Here is a 14,009-nt window from a genome sequence, read left to right as displayed (position 1 = left end):
GAAAATTGTTATAGCACAGGGACACTCCTCGATGTCGGGCAAAATCTAGGCATCAATACTCTTGTTCCTTAGCAAAGGGAGCTGTAGGAACGTTTAGAACTTTTCAAAATAATTATAAAAGGATGCTTTCCCAAACGTAAGTTGAATGTTTTCGGTTTAACACTTACAGATGTAAAACAATCACGGTTGGTCTGAAGAGCAACGTGCGTTACCAGACAACATGTGAGTCATACAGTCAGTCTACAGATTGCCCATAAAATTCATTTTGAATCTACAGTTTCGTAAGCAGACTCTGCAACACACAGTATAGAGCGAGCAGAAGGTACAGCGTTGAAATATTATCGATTTTCTTTCCTTCTGTACTCGTGCACTGAGCGAGGGAAAAACTGACAGTCTAATGTGGCTTTGCCCGCGCCATAATCTCCCATATCTTACTGTCGTGATCGCTACGGCGAGATAGACAATGGCCGGGGTCGTCTTCGAATACCAAGTTCTCTAAATTTACCCAACAAGGTTTCGGGAGAACTACGTTTAATTTCTTCCAAGGATTCCAATTTTAGGTCGACGCATTTCTGTCACATGACTGTGTAGGCCAGTGGTGGGCAATTATTTTGGCTCGGGGGCCACTTCGTGGAACCGAAGAGCCGCATCTTTTACAGTGATTGCATTCGCTAGTTAACTTTGCATTTAAGAAACGGCATAAATTGTTCCATACAAATCAATAAATGTAAATAAAATAGCCACAGATTTATTCATTTTATTTGTTTTGCTAATTTCATATCCTCTACATCTGCAAGCACATTTAGAACCAGTTTAATAAGCCAAGTGTACCCTTTCACATGTATGTACAATTTTTTTGAAATCAGGAGTAAGATTGCTTGTTGAGATTGACATCATAGCGTGCAGTTAATATCTGTCAACTCTTGTTGATCTTCAAGCAAGAAAAACTTTGCTCACAAGTATATGCACACCCGAATATGGACAATGTTTTTTTCCAGCAAATTTCTTCGTACATGGAAATTTTTCAGCTGATGCAGGTTTATGAAAGTCAACTAGTGTCTCGGCATTAAACATTTCTTTCACAGTTCAAGCTACAGCTCCTCAGTGTCAGTATCAGCAGTGATGGCACATAGCAAATTGAATTAAAACTCAAATTTCTTAACGCCCCGAAGTCACCTTGTGAGCTAGTCCTCCAAACAGTGCAAATGATCCCTAATCTTAGCAGAAACATTTCCAGGCACTTCCTGTTTTCCTGATAAAGGGAAATTACAAAAATTGCTTTCACTGCTTGCTTTGCAAATATACCTAGATTTGATTTCAATGATTTTACATGCATCCACATTCCACGCGCAAACAAGCGCCTTTCCTCAGTGTAACACTCATTTCATTTAATTTTTTTAAATACACCAGCTGCAAACGTCATCTCATATCTCCACTCCTCACATCCTATTGTAACAAAATCATTAGCTATATCCTTCGTGTCCAGAAACAGGAGGATTTCATTCTGCAATGCCCAGACTCTGTTTTAATACTTTGCCCCGACTCAGCCATCTTACACTGTTGTGGTGAACTGCGTCGTCATACTCTGCTCCTGCATGCCATTTTGTTGCAGGACAAGCCACTTTTCTCCACACAATTCACAGCGATTATATCTTTACTGATTCTAGGTGAAGCAGTTCCTCTGAAGACAAAATGGGCAAATATGAGTAATTCTGCAGTGTCTTCGTTGTCTGTGCTGTCATCCACTGCCAAACAAAATCTTTGGTCGCAGTCCTCAGCTGTTCTGCGAGCTCGTCACTAAGCAAGCCAGTGCGCCGTACTGTAGTCCTACTTGACAATGAAATGCTTTCAAATTTGCTACTAACCTCAAGAGACAATGTGGTTGCACACTCTAACATATATTGCTTCATAAACTAGCCATTCGAAAAAGGATTGTGGCGTTCAGAAGTTATAGGCTACCTTTAAATTTGCTTCTGTAGCTCAACTTTGAAGTGTCGATGCGCTGTAATAACATCGCTTCGGATTGTACTCGTTAAACGCAGCTATGGTTTCACGAAACTATAAATACACACGACATTCATCACTGATTTTACTTTTTTTTAAGGGTTTATGGTTCCAATGAACTTGGAAATTTATACATTTACTGTTGCACAGACAAAATGTAAATAAAACAGATCAACCGAAAGAGCATTGCCCGTCGTACAATTCGCGCAAATGAAGTTGACACTCGGCGCGATGGCTGATCAGTCGCCGCGCCAAGTGTCAACTTAGTTTGCGCGTATAGTACCTCCACTGCGCATACGTACTAACACGGCCGTCGTAGGGGAAATCTTCCAGTACAGACTACACTGAAATAGTAGCAATATTGTGCACCATGACTGTGTGCAATAAAAACAAATATTAAACAGCTATGGTGGGGTTGCAGTGATAGGATAGCCACCAGCTGCAAAAGGGCCGGGTTTAAAGCGCTCGCCAATTACCTTCAGACGGCACCTGAACTCCCGGTGGTCCACTCTGCAATAGCAACAAGGGAGAACTTGGCGAACTGGTGCCGGTTCCGTAACTCTGACGGACGGATCCTGTTCAAGAAGTATTCGAATAATTTCATCTAATTGTAAATTACGCAGAAACGCGTGAGCTTCACGATCACAGTCCTACACAGGGCTCTGCGCTTCCGTCGTCGGTCCGCTCAACCAACGGGGCATCCCAAACGTCTCAGAAATGCCGACAGATACCTGCGTCTCAGTCTATTCAGGCAGAAGCAACAGCTGACATGCTTCGCTCAGAACTAATCTAATCCAATGCAAAGCCACTGCCTTCACTTATCCCCGTGTGTTGCATCCAGTCACCGACTGAAATCTACTTTCTTCACAGCTTCCACACTATTTCAGACCAGTAAGTGAGACACACTAGTTCGTTATGCCTTCGCACCTATCATTATTTATGTTTAGCAGCAGTAAAATATTACAGGTGATATCAAATCTTTTATGTCTAAACGCTCACTTTGCCATTTTTCGTCCACATTTCCTATTTGTGGAGCTCGAGGCTCATCGGATATATTTTTCTCCATTTTGTAGACATTTGACCAATGTTTTATGCTGGTAATATCAACCATCTTTCTCCGTCCTGCTGCTTTCAAAACGAGAAGTCGCCTATTTGTGCACAACTTTTACGATTAGCGCTCATTTTTCCCTCTTCTCCTCAGTAACTGAATAGTCTTACGAACGTGAAATTAGAATAATAGCAGTGTACAGTTTACATTAAAACTGGAACACGACTGCAGTTTAAACTGATTCCTGGAGAAATTTTGGAAGTACAGAAGGGAAATTTCTGAAATGAATAAAAGTCGAAGAGAACGCCTACGGATAGACTGCTTGTCGGATGCAACTCAGGGAAGATTTAAGACTCTGTTAAATGTAACTGAGTACCTAACTCGTTCAACTTTCACGCTAAGGTCTCAGCAATGACAAAAGTCGAGAGTAACAACACGCATCGTACTAGCACAGGACACCACGAAAATACGATGCAGCAATACTGAAATAGCTACACATCTCGAGAATAAAGCTAAAACAACACAGCCGGAGACAGAGCACTTGAGCAGCAGATTTTCACAGGCAAGGGAGCATAGTTGTAGAAAACGAAAATAAATGTGACATGAGATATTATCTCAGCCTAATGAAGTCGTTCAACAGAAGGGGGATTTAAATATAGAAAGTAACTCCATACTGATGATCTATTAAAGCAGAATAAACTGGGACGGAAGAAAGGACAACACGGGACACGAACTACCCCATACTGCTCTTGTTAATCTGGCAATGGAATTAACTGTATAGGAGAGAAAAGATGTACGGTGTCGATAAAAGCCGTTATTAGTACACTGCACCTTACTGAAATTACACAAAGTGATATTTACGGAGAGCTGAAAACGTGTTAGAAAGAAATGTAGAAACGTGTAATGCCAAACAATAAATCCATACATATCATAAATTGAAGTTCCCCTCCGTATCTTTCTGTCTGTACGTGAAGGTCAACCCGAAGAACTACAGGAGGAGTTTTGACATGGTTTTCATTAATTCTGACTGATTCACGAGAAAGGTCTGGGTGAATAATTCGTAGCAACTACGCCAGACAAATCGTCCGGCCGTACGTACTTGGTGTGATCCGTGTGGAGCCGGTGCGTGGCGCTACGGAAAACCGAGTAAAGCAACTGATACTCGGCCTTCCCTAAAGAAGCGTTTTATGCCCTCTGCCGTTCCTGATCTGCATAAACGATTTAGGAGAAATGTGGGCAGTCGTCTTAGACTGTTTGCTGGTGATGCTGTCATTTACCGGCTAGTAAAATTATCAGAAGATTAAAACCAACTGCAAAATTACACATCTGAACTGAGCGAGAAGTGTCCCAAAAATGGTTCAAATGGCTCTGAGCACTATGGGACTTGACATCTGAGGTCATCAGTCCCCTAGAACTTAGAACTACTTAAAGGACACCACACACATCCATGCCCGAGGCAGGATTCGAACCTGCGACCGTAGCGGTCGCGCGGTTCCAGACTGAAGCGCCTAGCGCCTAGAACCGCTCGACCACTGCGGAAAGTCTCCCATTAAGAAAGAAAAGTATGGGGTCATCAACCTCCGTACATAAAGAAAGCCCTTAAACTTCAATTACACAATAAATCATACAAATTTAAAGGTTGTTATATCGATTAAATAACTAGAAATTGTAATAACGAGCGTAAATTGAAACAATCACATAGCTAATGTTGTGGGTAAGGCAAATCAAAGACTACGTTTTATTGGCTTACACTTAGAAGAGGCAACAGGACTACTAAAGAACAGTCCACACTACGCTAGTTCGGAGTATTGCTGTGGTGTATGAGATGCTTACCAGATATGTTTGACGTAGGACAACAAAGAAGTTCAAAGAAGGGCAGCTCGTTTTATACTATCGCGAATTAGGGGATAGAGTGTCATAGATACTGTAACCGAGTTGGGATGTCAATAATTAATGCATAGGCGTTTTTCGTTGGGGTGAGATCTTTTCACGAAATTTCAATCACTCACTTCCTCTTCACGAAATTTCAATCACCAACTTTCTCCTCTGAATATGAAAACATTTTTACTGTCACGAACCTATATAGGAAGAAGTGATCATCGCAATAAAATGAGAGATATCAGATCTCGTACAGGAATATTTAAGTGTTCATTTTTCCCACGCGCTGCTAAGAGAGTGAAGCGGTAGAAAAATAGTCTGAAGGTGGTTCGAAGATACCCCTGCCAGGATTTAAGCGTGAACTACAGTGTAGTCATGTAAATAAATAAATAAATACTATAAAATAATAATAATGGAAAGAAGCGCTTGGTTAATACCAGTTCAAACACTTGTTCGCTTGTAATACTGAAGTATTCCAACGAAGCGAATGCGCCGTTCTCCCAGATACCGCATTATAGCAGAACGATATCAAACTGAATTTCGGCTACTGAAGTTATGTTTGGTACCCAATCAGAAACTAGAAGGTAGCAACATTTCTTTTTTTTCCAGAAACCACCGTCTAATTTACCAGCGCATAGGAACCAGGAAACCACATGTATAAAGAAAGGGCGGGCTCTATTCTTTCTGAGTGCAAGACCATCGTATCGACCATGAATTAGAACGCCGTTTTGGAGAACTGCACTTGACGCACTTCATGATATTGTACAAAATATCCTTAAGCAAATGGGAAAATATATTTCAAACAGTCACTCGTGACCGTTTGCGTTCAGTACTTTTTTTCAGTATAGCTTAATTCAAAATCACCCTCGCTTTAAAAAGAAGGAAAGTGGGGACACTCCTGTATTTTTCCTTAGGGTACACAGGGTAATTCTTCCTATGCAAATGAACGGGCATCGACACTTACATTTCAACCTAGATAGAGTTGAATAGCAGCTTCCGAGAAGCTACTCTCATAAAACTGCACAAAACTAAATCTGTTAGCTGTAAGGAAAAATCTCATCCCTCAACATGGAGCGATTTACTTTCTTCACGTAACTAGCTTAGTTTTCGGCCTTCTGAAGTTACCATCTGATTAGTGGAATCATGGCCATCTGGCAGCATCGTCCAACTCCCCTCAGCTCAGGTAATGTTGACATAAATTATGTATTTAACTTCGTCTTTTGCCAAAACGCAACACGAAATGACTGTATGGTAAGTTATTGTTGAAAACTACCTCCAGTTTTTTATATTTTTTCAGCAGGCTACGAGTATTGCCAAAGATACGTAGCTTCTTATGACGTGGCCACAGAAGTGAACACTGGAAGAATTACTGGTTCTGGAAACGGACATCTTAGGCCTCAACAGCCCCAACTACACTCAGTCCGGTACTCCCTGTGATCGGTACAATCGGCTGCAAAACCGAATGACGCACACAGCGCAGTGAAAGAGGCAGTCTGCCAATACGAGAAAGTTTTTTTTATAAGAATATCAAGCTCTTGAATACAGATGGAGCGAACGAACTGATAGCCGCTCGAAGCGAACACTCAACAACCTCTTTAGTCACAATTAAAGGCTGCCATATGCGGTCAAAGAATGTCAAACTTTACTATATTTGGCAAACATCTGACCCTGTACTGTGTTGTATGATGTGGTTGTACAGCATAGATAGTGTCTGAACTGTTTGCGAGAAGTTTTGACTGACGGAAAGTTTGACAAGATGGCGGACTTCGATTATGTCGATGCCTCGCCGGATATGTTTAGTGAAAAGTAGTTTTATTACAACTTATCTCACTGTAACGCGAGTTTCCACAACTACGGAAACTACAATCAAGGATAAAAACAAAATAGCACTAGCAATTACCAAAATGGTAGCGGTATCACATCTTTTCCCGTCATAAATTACGAAGGATGCGATTAAGAAGAAAAATCAATCCTCTACGCCTAACAAACAAGTGGGAGTGCAATGAAATTAAAGAAAAATACGTAAGTTCTCCGTACTTCCATGGACGATATGGACTATATGTTTCCATGTTGTGGTATTTCAATGAACTGTCGTTACAGGACTGAGTAGAAGAGCTTTTCTCATTCTTTTCTTCAATTTTGGTGTGAGGGCGAAGTAACTCTAAACAAATCATTAAAAATTTCACTACCCATTTGCAGAAAGTTGATGTTATCATCACGTACTGAGTCAAATACGTTCTTTAATAGTTTATCATGTGTATATTCATATCTCATTTACAACCATTTCCTGGAGCAGCGTTTTGTTTACTACTTATTTAAAAACAGTACCACAGTCAGGGTTAGAAATAGTTTATCAGCACTCGTAGCCGTTTGCACTAGTGTCAAAATACACCATACACAGTAAGCACGTGCTTCAAAAATAAGGTTAAACTGACGAACTTTGTACCTGCACAGGCTTGTTCGAAAAATCCGCGGCTAGACAAGGGTGAAGTTGACAAACGCACTCGTGTTCAATTTTCGCACCGTCGAAACTCATTCTATCGCCATCTTTCGCTATGAAAACATTTCTTATTTATTAGACTGCTAAACATCATGTATTTTACATGAAGTCTGTTCGTTTATGTATGCTATCCTAGGAGCCGTATTATGATTTGTAACAGTCAAAGGAGATAACTTGCGATTAATATCTGTTACCTGTGAGCTTCCGGCTACTGAAGATGTGTCCTAACTTTTTTTTTCGGCGGAAGGAGCTGCTGTATCAAACATCGACAAGCGACAGACTTTTTCTTTTGGGAAAAAAAACTCATTTCAAAATAGCCAAGAGCTTCTCAGAATACGTGGAGAACACTCCGTCCACAAACTTGATTACGGTAGGAAAACTAAGATCGATTCCGTACCCTTTCGTATTACTGCCTGTAAATGTATTTTAGTACTTAGCAGTGGTGCAGGATGGCTTTTATTTTATTTGAAGTCACAGTGAGAACGTTGCCTTATAGTCTGTTGCACACAATTTTATGATTCCTGACAACGATCACGTGATCGAAACCAATAGTGAACATTAAAAATTACTTCATTTGCTACTCTTGGCGGGTCTGAAATATGACTTCTTTTCTTCAAATACTTAACGAACTGTGGGACACAACTTGCAGAAAATATTTTCTCACTGGTTATTGACACTGAACCTCTCTTACTCTTAGTTATGCAAGTGATTTTGGTTAATAATATCAATCTTAACTGTAAAATACAATGGATTCTATATATGAGGCGAATTTTTCTACCCGACTCAATTTTAAAAGGCTCTGCCTCTTTTCTTTTTTACCATGGGACGCTTTAAGTCGGGCTAAAGCAGCAAGACGAAAGGAAATCGTCCGTCACCCACGAAATATTATTAGTTAACTGCACTGTAAGCAATCATGATTTTGGCAAGGCAGCATATTGTTTATAACAATCAACATTAAGAATGACTGATAGTTTTGATGTAGTACGGGGAAGTGAGTGAAGGAGAGCGTTCAGTAATAACTATTCCAGGCCTCTAGAAGCGATTTTGAAAATGAATAAACACTTATCTGCGATCAAGCCAGGCGTTCCTGGGCTCTTCATTAATTGGCTGTGCGCCACCTTTGTCTGTGCACGAGGGACCTGGTGTCATCCACGGCTCGGCGAAGCAGCCCACTAATTCCAACTGACGTGGTATTTCAGTCGAAAAGACTTCCTTGGGCCGAATCCGAACTAGAGGCGGTTTACACGTACTGGGAAGATCCTGATCTGCAAATACGAAGCCACGGCTGTTGCCGAAGTATGCCTGCCTAAAGATTGCTGCTCTTTGAAATGACGGGTTAATTGCCAAAGGAATGTTTTATTTCTGGTGACGAACATCAACGATTTGTAAGCGGGGTGAAACTTAACGGTGCTGCCTGCGACGCACAGCTAGTGTCATTAGGACTCCCGTCTGTGCACACATTTCTGTCCCAAATTCACTAGCACTGCATACAGGAGTTATTCAGTCCCCTCACGTCTTGTCTCCCACGCCGCTCCTTCGACAAAACAATGCTAGCCCACACGCAGCTAATTTCTTCGAGGAATGCCTCCACAAGTGAGCTCTTTCCAAACCCCCACATCCCCCCCCCTCCGTCCCTCACATACTTGGAACTAAGTCTTATGCTACGGCACTACAACTGCCAAATTATACTACGTCTATCGAAACGCACACAGTTGCCAAGGAATACCCAGAAAACATGCGAGGTACATTACTATAAACTGGGTCCGTTGACGATCCACCACTGAACTGCATTTCTCAACAACACTTTATGATATTTTTAACATATCGTTTTTCAGCCTGATTTAAAGCTATACAAACTCTTTTTCGTCACAGGATGGTTTTGTGTCCTATTACAGGCACTTAAACAATTCCTAGCTAAATAAGTGATATCACACGGTAGAAACATCTTCCACGACGTTAAAAAAATTATTTTTCATGTTTTGGTATTAAAACACAGCCTGTCTGCCGCCGACGTTTCGTGTTTCTGTTAACAGGTAGCGACAAGTGAGCACCATACTGCATATACATACATTTGCAGTCAAATGATAACAGCAACTATCTTTAAATGATCGGAGAATCAGAAGCGCATCTGTAATAGCTAATTTATTATTGCTCGAAGCAACAAATTTGTGCCGATTTAGTTATGAAGAATCCTCACGGAAATCTTCGAATATATCATCAAAATTAAATAGATACCAAGTATGAAAAATGGCAAATACGCACCGATTTACGCGCACATAACGGATTATCTGAGGCCTCGGTTTCGAAACCGAGGCCTGTGTTGCACTGTCAAATTTCTTTGACCAAATCTGTGACAATGTACAAGGGAAGCTTCTATTTCTTTACTTTGAACAAAGATCTTCGTCCAAAGTTTCAGTATTATTATTATTAGCATTTGACCATCACCATTTGATTCAAAGTTAGAACTTTGGACTAACTTTTATCAAATTCCGCCATATTGTGTACTTGTTTGACTTGCTTCTAACCTGTAAAATGACTTTAAAATTTACTTTGCGAGTGGGTACCACCTTATTGATAATTCCCAAGTGCAAAGAATACGACATTCTTCGTAACGTCAAACACACTGATTATAAAGACAACAATACGCGGTTGAACTGACGAAGAAGTAGCTGCAGCCATCTCCTATATTCAAAGTGGTTGCACTGTGGATAATGTAAGGAAGAAATAAAATGGGCTCAGGTGTCTATGTTGATGTGGGAGTAACATTGTTGTCAAAGTGTACACATGTGAAACATGTACTTGTTACTCTTTATGATGTAACCTAAAATTCATAAATTCCTCCTTCAAGTGGTTCATATACGGGTTCACATCTTTGTGGAACAACACGTGAAATTGTACATAGCGGGAAGCGAGTACGATATTGCAAGTTCGAATTTTTGTTTGCAGAGTGAGGGTTGCTTTCACAATGACAAATTGAAATTTTTGTTCATCCAATCTCAAATAATTTTCGTCACTCTGTATGTACTCGCACTGTAGTTCACGAAGCAAAGCTGCAGAGATTATTAATTGTTCAGCATCCATTCTCGGACAACTGACGAAAAATTTTACGATCGTGTAATTCGCCAAGTAAATAGTTTGAGCAAAGAAGTTTGAGAAAATCTTTAAAAAGTTCTTTGATCTTAAGAAAGCGTGTAATCGGGCCTAACTGCTTTGGACGTTAAACTGTTTATAGTATTCCAAACAACTGAACAACATATAACATCAGCTTCTGGCATGACGTGCAGTCTTTCTTTCCACCTGAGATGGCGACTAAATGTTGTACCTGAAAATTATCTATTTTGGCGTCAAACAATGTTCATTTTCTTAAACTACAAAACATATTAAATTTTTGAAAATTTGTTGATGAGTTATCAGTTTACAGTTCATAATACATGCTTGCATAACATTTCATACACTTATGATGTATTTTAAAATATGAGAGAAACGTTCGCGTGTACATCGCAAGTCTTCTGTTAAAAGGAGTTTGTAAGTCTCAGTACGTCGAAAACGCATCTGTTCGCTAGTCCTTGGGGGCAATATGTATTACTTTGATATTTCACGTGTATAAATTTTTTATACATTATAATCTAAACTGTCTTGTACAGTTTTGCCTCTGAGGCATCTTGCGCTGATCTCCCCGCAGTCATTTGGAAACATGGTTTACAATCACACTGTCAAAGGCCAGCGAAGGAACAAGTATCACCACGCCAGTTGGTAATTATCTAAAAATTAGGATCAGAAATAGTTCACTTTTTTCTTCCACATACATGCATTCTATAATATAGGCCCGGCACAAATGTAGTGCAAAGTCTCATTTGGAAACTGCCGCGTGCCTCACACAAAATTATTCTGCAACAACGACAGACGGTCAACACCGCCGATGTACTACTTCTTACTTTCGCGTCAAGTTTTCGATTAACCAGCGTGCAAGCCCGTAGGGAAATAGCGAGATACTGCCAGCGTCGACAGCTTTCAACACTGGCCGCAATCACTCGTTCGGCGACACCAGCCAACAAGGTGTCGGGCGGTGGCCGGGCAGTACATATAACCGCGGGCTATCCTGGAGGTCAACGCTTGTCCACTCGGGCCTCTAGCTGAACAAGCCTCGCGCGCGAGGTAATTACATAAAGGCAGGCAGCAGCAGCAGCCGCCACGCCGGATTACGTGTCACCTGGCCACGGGTGGGCGCACACTGTGTTCTCAGGAGGACGCGCGGGCGTCAAATGGGAGAGGGCGAGCTGACGTCGCCACCCAGCGGACGGCCGACGCCGCGCAGTGCGCGGGCGGGGACAGGTGTAGCGACCCACGCACCTGCTGCGGCGCAAACCGCTTTTCCGCCGCGACCACTTCTGGGGAGGCACATCTCAGTGGCGACAACTCAGGAACCTATCGGCGGCGAACGTTCAACTGTCAACTACTCTTGAATAAAACAAGAAAAACACGCAGGTAATTTCGGCAGATAGCGAAAGTCTGTAAAATATTTCGTACCAACGCAAGTAAATTTCGTTTCGAGTGTCGGCATTATGGCATCTGACTCTCACGACAGTAACAGTGTTCGAATGTCACACGTTTGAAAAAGCTGCACCACATGGGAAGGGCGTGCCACACGAAATAAAAAGCTGCTGTGTCTCCAGTGTTACTGACACGGCGTAAAATAAGAAAGGCGTACTGTTAGACGAATGAATGACATCGAGCGACGCGGTGGCACACTATGCACACATACACTTTAAATAGTAAGAGCGCAGATTGCGGGGGGCACGTAGTGCAGACGCACCTGCTGCAAGTCGACGCACGGGACGAGTGCGCACCTGCTGGAGGCGCCGGATGGTCGGTCGGCGGTGTCCCTCTGCTACATGGAGTCACGCTAGTCGGTGGTCGCGCCCCGCGTCGCGTAAGGTCGGGCCGCTGCGCTGGGATCCGTGCACCTCCCACTCCACTCCGCACACCCTTAGCGATCGGCGGCCGCCGCTCGACTGAGCCGCCCGATGCAGGCCGAGTTGCGCGGCGCGGCGCCCCCGCCCGACTCCCTCCGACGACCGGCGGAGGCGACCGAGGGGACCGGCGGCGTCTCCCGCTGTCCCAGACGCAGCCTGAGGGCAGTGCGACCGGCGCGGCCGCCGCGGCTCCAGGTCGTGCGTGCTGGCGCTGTCGGCACTGCCAAATCCCCGGGCACTGGCTCCCGTAACGGTCTGCTCTCTACCTTACACCTGCCCGCACCGTCTTACAATCCTCAACATGAGACTACTGAAAACAATCTGCTCGTATTCGGAAGGAGTCTCCTTCGAATCCCTCTGCTGACATTACGATGTACGCTAGTATTTGTGAAAACTGCAAAACCAAGGAGGTGTGTGATTACAGTGAAATTTATTCCATATATTACGAACATGACAATACACAAATGATCAGAATAACACAACTGTATGTGCGCTTTGGCTGTAAAAATTTACTACGTTGTGAAGCTGCCACTTCCTACGATCAAAGCCTCAAGAGATCCTCGCATGGAATCAAAGAGAACCTACTCCTGGCCAACACGCTGCCATACGTTTGTAGGCGCAGCCAGAAAGTATCTACAGTGGTCGCAGAAGGATCGGAACGACCAAGTTGCCGACTGAACGTGTAGCAGTCATGCTCGATGGGCGGCAAATGAAGGCGCGTACGCACTAGGCCAACGAAGGATAGACGCTGGATTCGGTGGAACGTTGGTCATCAATGCACTGGTGTTCCGCTTCTGAGCCACACCATACCAAGGGCTTGGGGCCAAGGCATTCGACCATGTGTAACCGAAGTTGGTTCTGATAACTTGCCGACGTTGTTCCCGTTCTGTTGTTATAAAGTAACGTTTAATTCACCGGCCAATTTTACGAGGGAAGAGGAGGATTTAGCAGTCGCCGCATCTGCAGCATTTATTTTACTACAGGAAGCTGATAATCAAAAGAAGAAGAAACGACGCTGGTAGACGACCTCTTTTAAAAAGTATGGAGCAGTGTGGTGGCACAAAATGTCTACCTTAAAGTTGAATTGGGAGTTGGACTATTTCAGAATTTTTTTCTGAATGAAAGCTACGGATTTTTCGAATTGTTATTGAATTGTGTAAGTCCTAAAATTTCCAAAGTCACTTTCACAGAGAGATTGATGGTTATTCCCAGTTTTGTTTATTTCTCTTGTAGTTCATATCGAAAAGAAGTCAATAAAGATTCCATTTCATTTTTCACATCGTGCACATTTCTTTCGAACGGCTCATTCATTTCCCTCCAACCATCCAATTTTTCAGTTTGTTTTTATAATCGTAGTTCGTAAGGGCTTGTAAACATTCCCGTTCACGATAGAAGTATCAGCTTTAATGCTCTCTCCTCATTCCTCTCCATGCTCCAGTATTTTTAAGCACAATAAATACCTTTAGCGAGAGCAGGCATTGCCGGCAGGGGGAGCAAAACTAGTCAATAAAACATGCTTAAGCGCGACTTGAAGCTGTTCGGAAAAGGTTAAATACACACCCGTTGTAGACACACAGCCAGCGAACATTAGACCAGGCGTTCGCAC

General features: G+C 42.6%; 1 protein-coding gene across 1 annotated transcript in view; it reads right to left on the bottom strand.

Annotated features, from left to right (window-relative positions):
- The window catches only part of LOC124613521 (zinc finger protein 629), a 264,636-nt gene extending 252,219 nt beyond the window's left edge, over positions 1–12,417 (bottom strand). Inside the window, exon 1 of the mRNA XM_047142232.1 lies at positions 12,244–12,417. The gene's annotated coding sequence lies outside the window, so the exon portion shown is untranslated. The remainder of the gene's footprint in view (positions 1–12,243) is intronic.
- Positions 12,418–14,009: the final 1,592 nt, after the last annotated feature.

Source organism: Schistocerca americana, chromosome 4 (genome assembly GCF_021461395.2).
Source record: "Schistocerca americana isolate TAMUIC-IGC-003095 chromosome 4, iqSchAmer2.1, whole genome shotgun sequence".
Classification (NCBI taxonomy): Eukaryota; Metazoa; Arthropoda; class Insecta; order Orthoptera; family Acrididae; genus Schistocerca; species Schistocerca americana.
The sequence above is the reverse complement of the archived record's forward strand: the minus strand, read 5'-3'. Positions and strand labels throughout refer to the sequence as shown.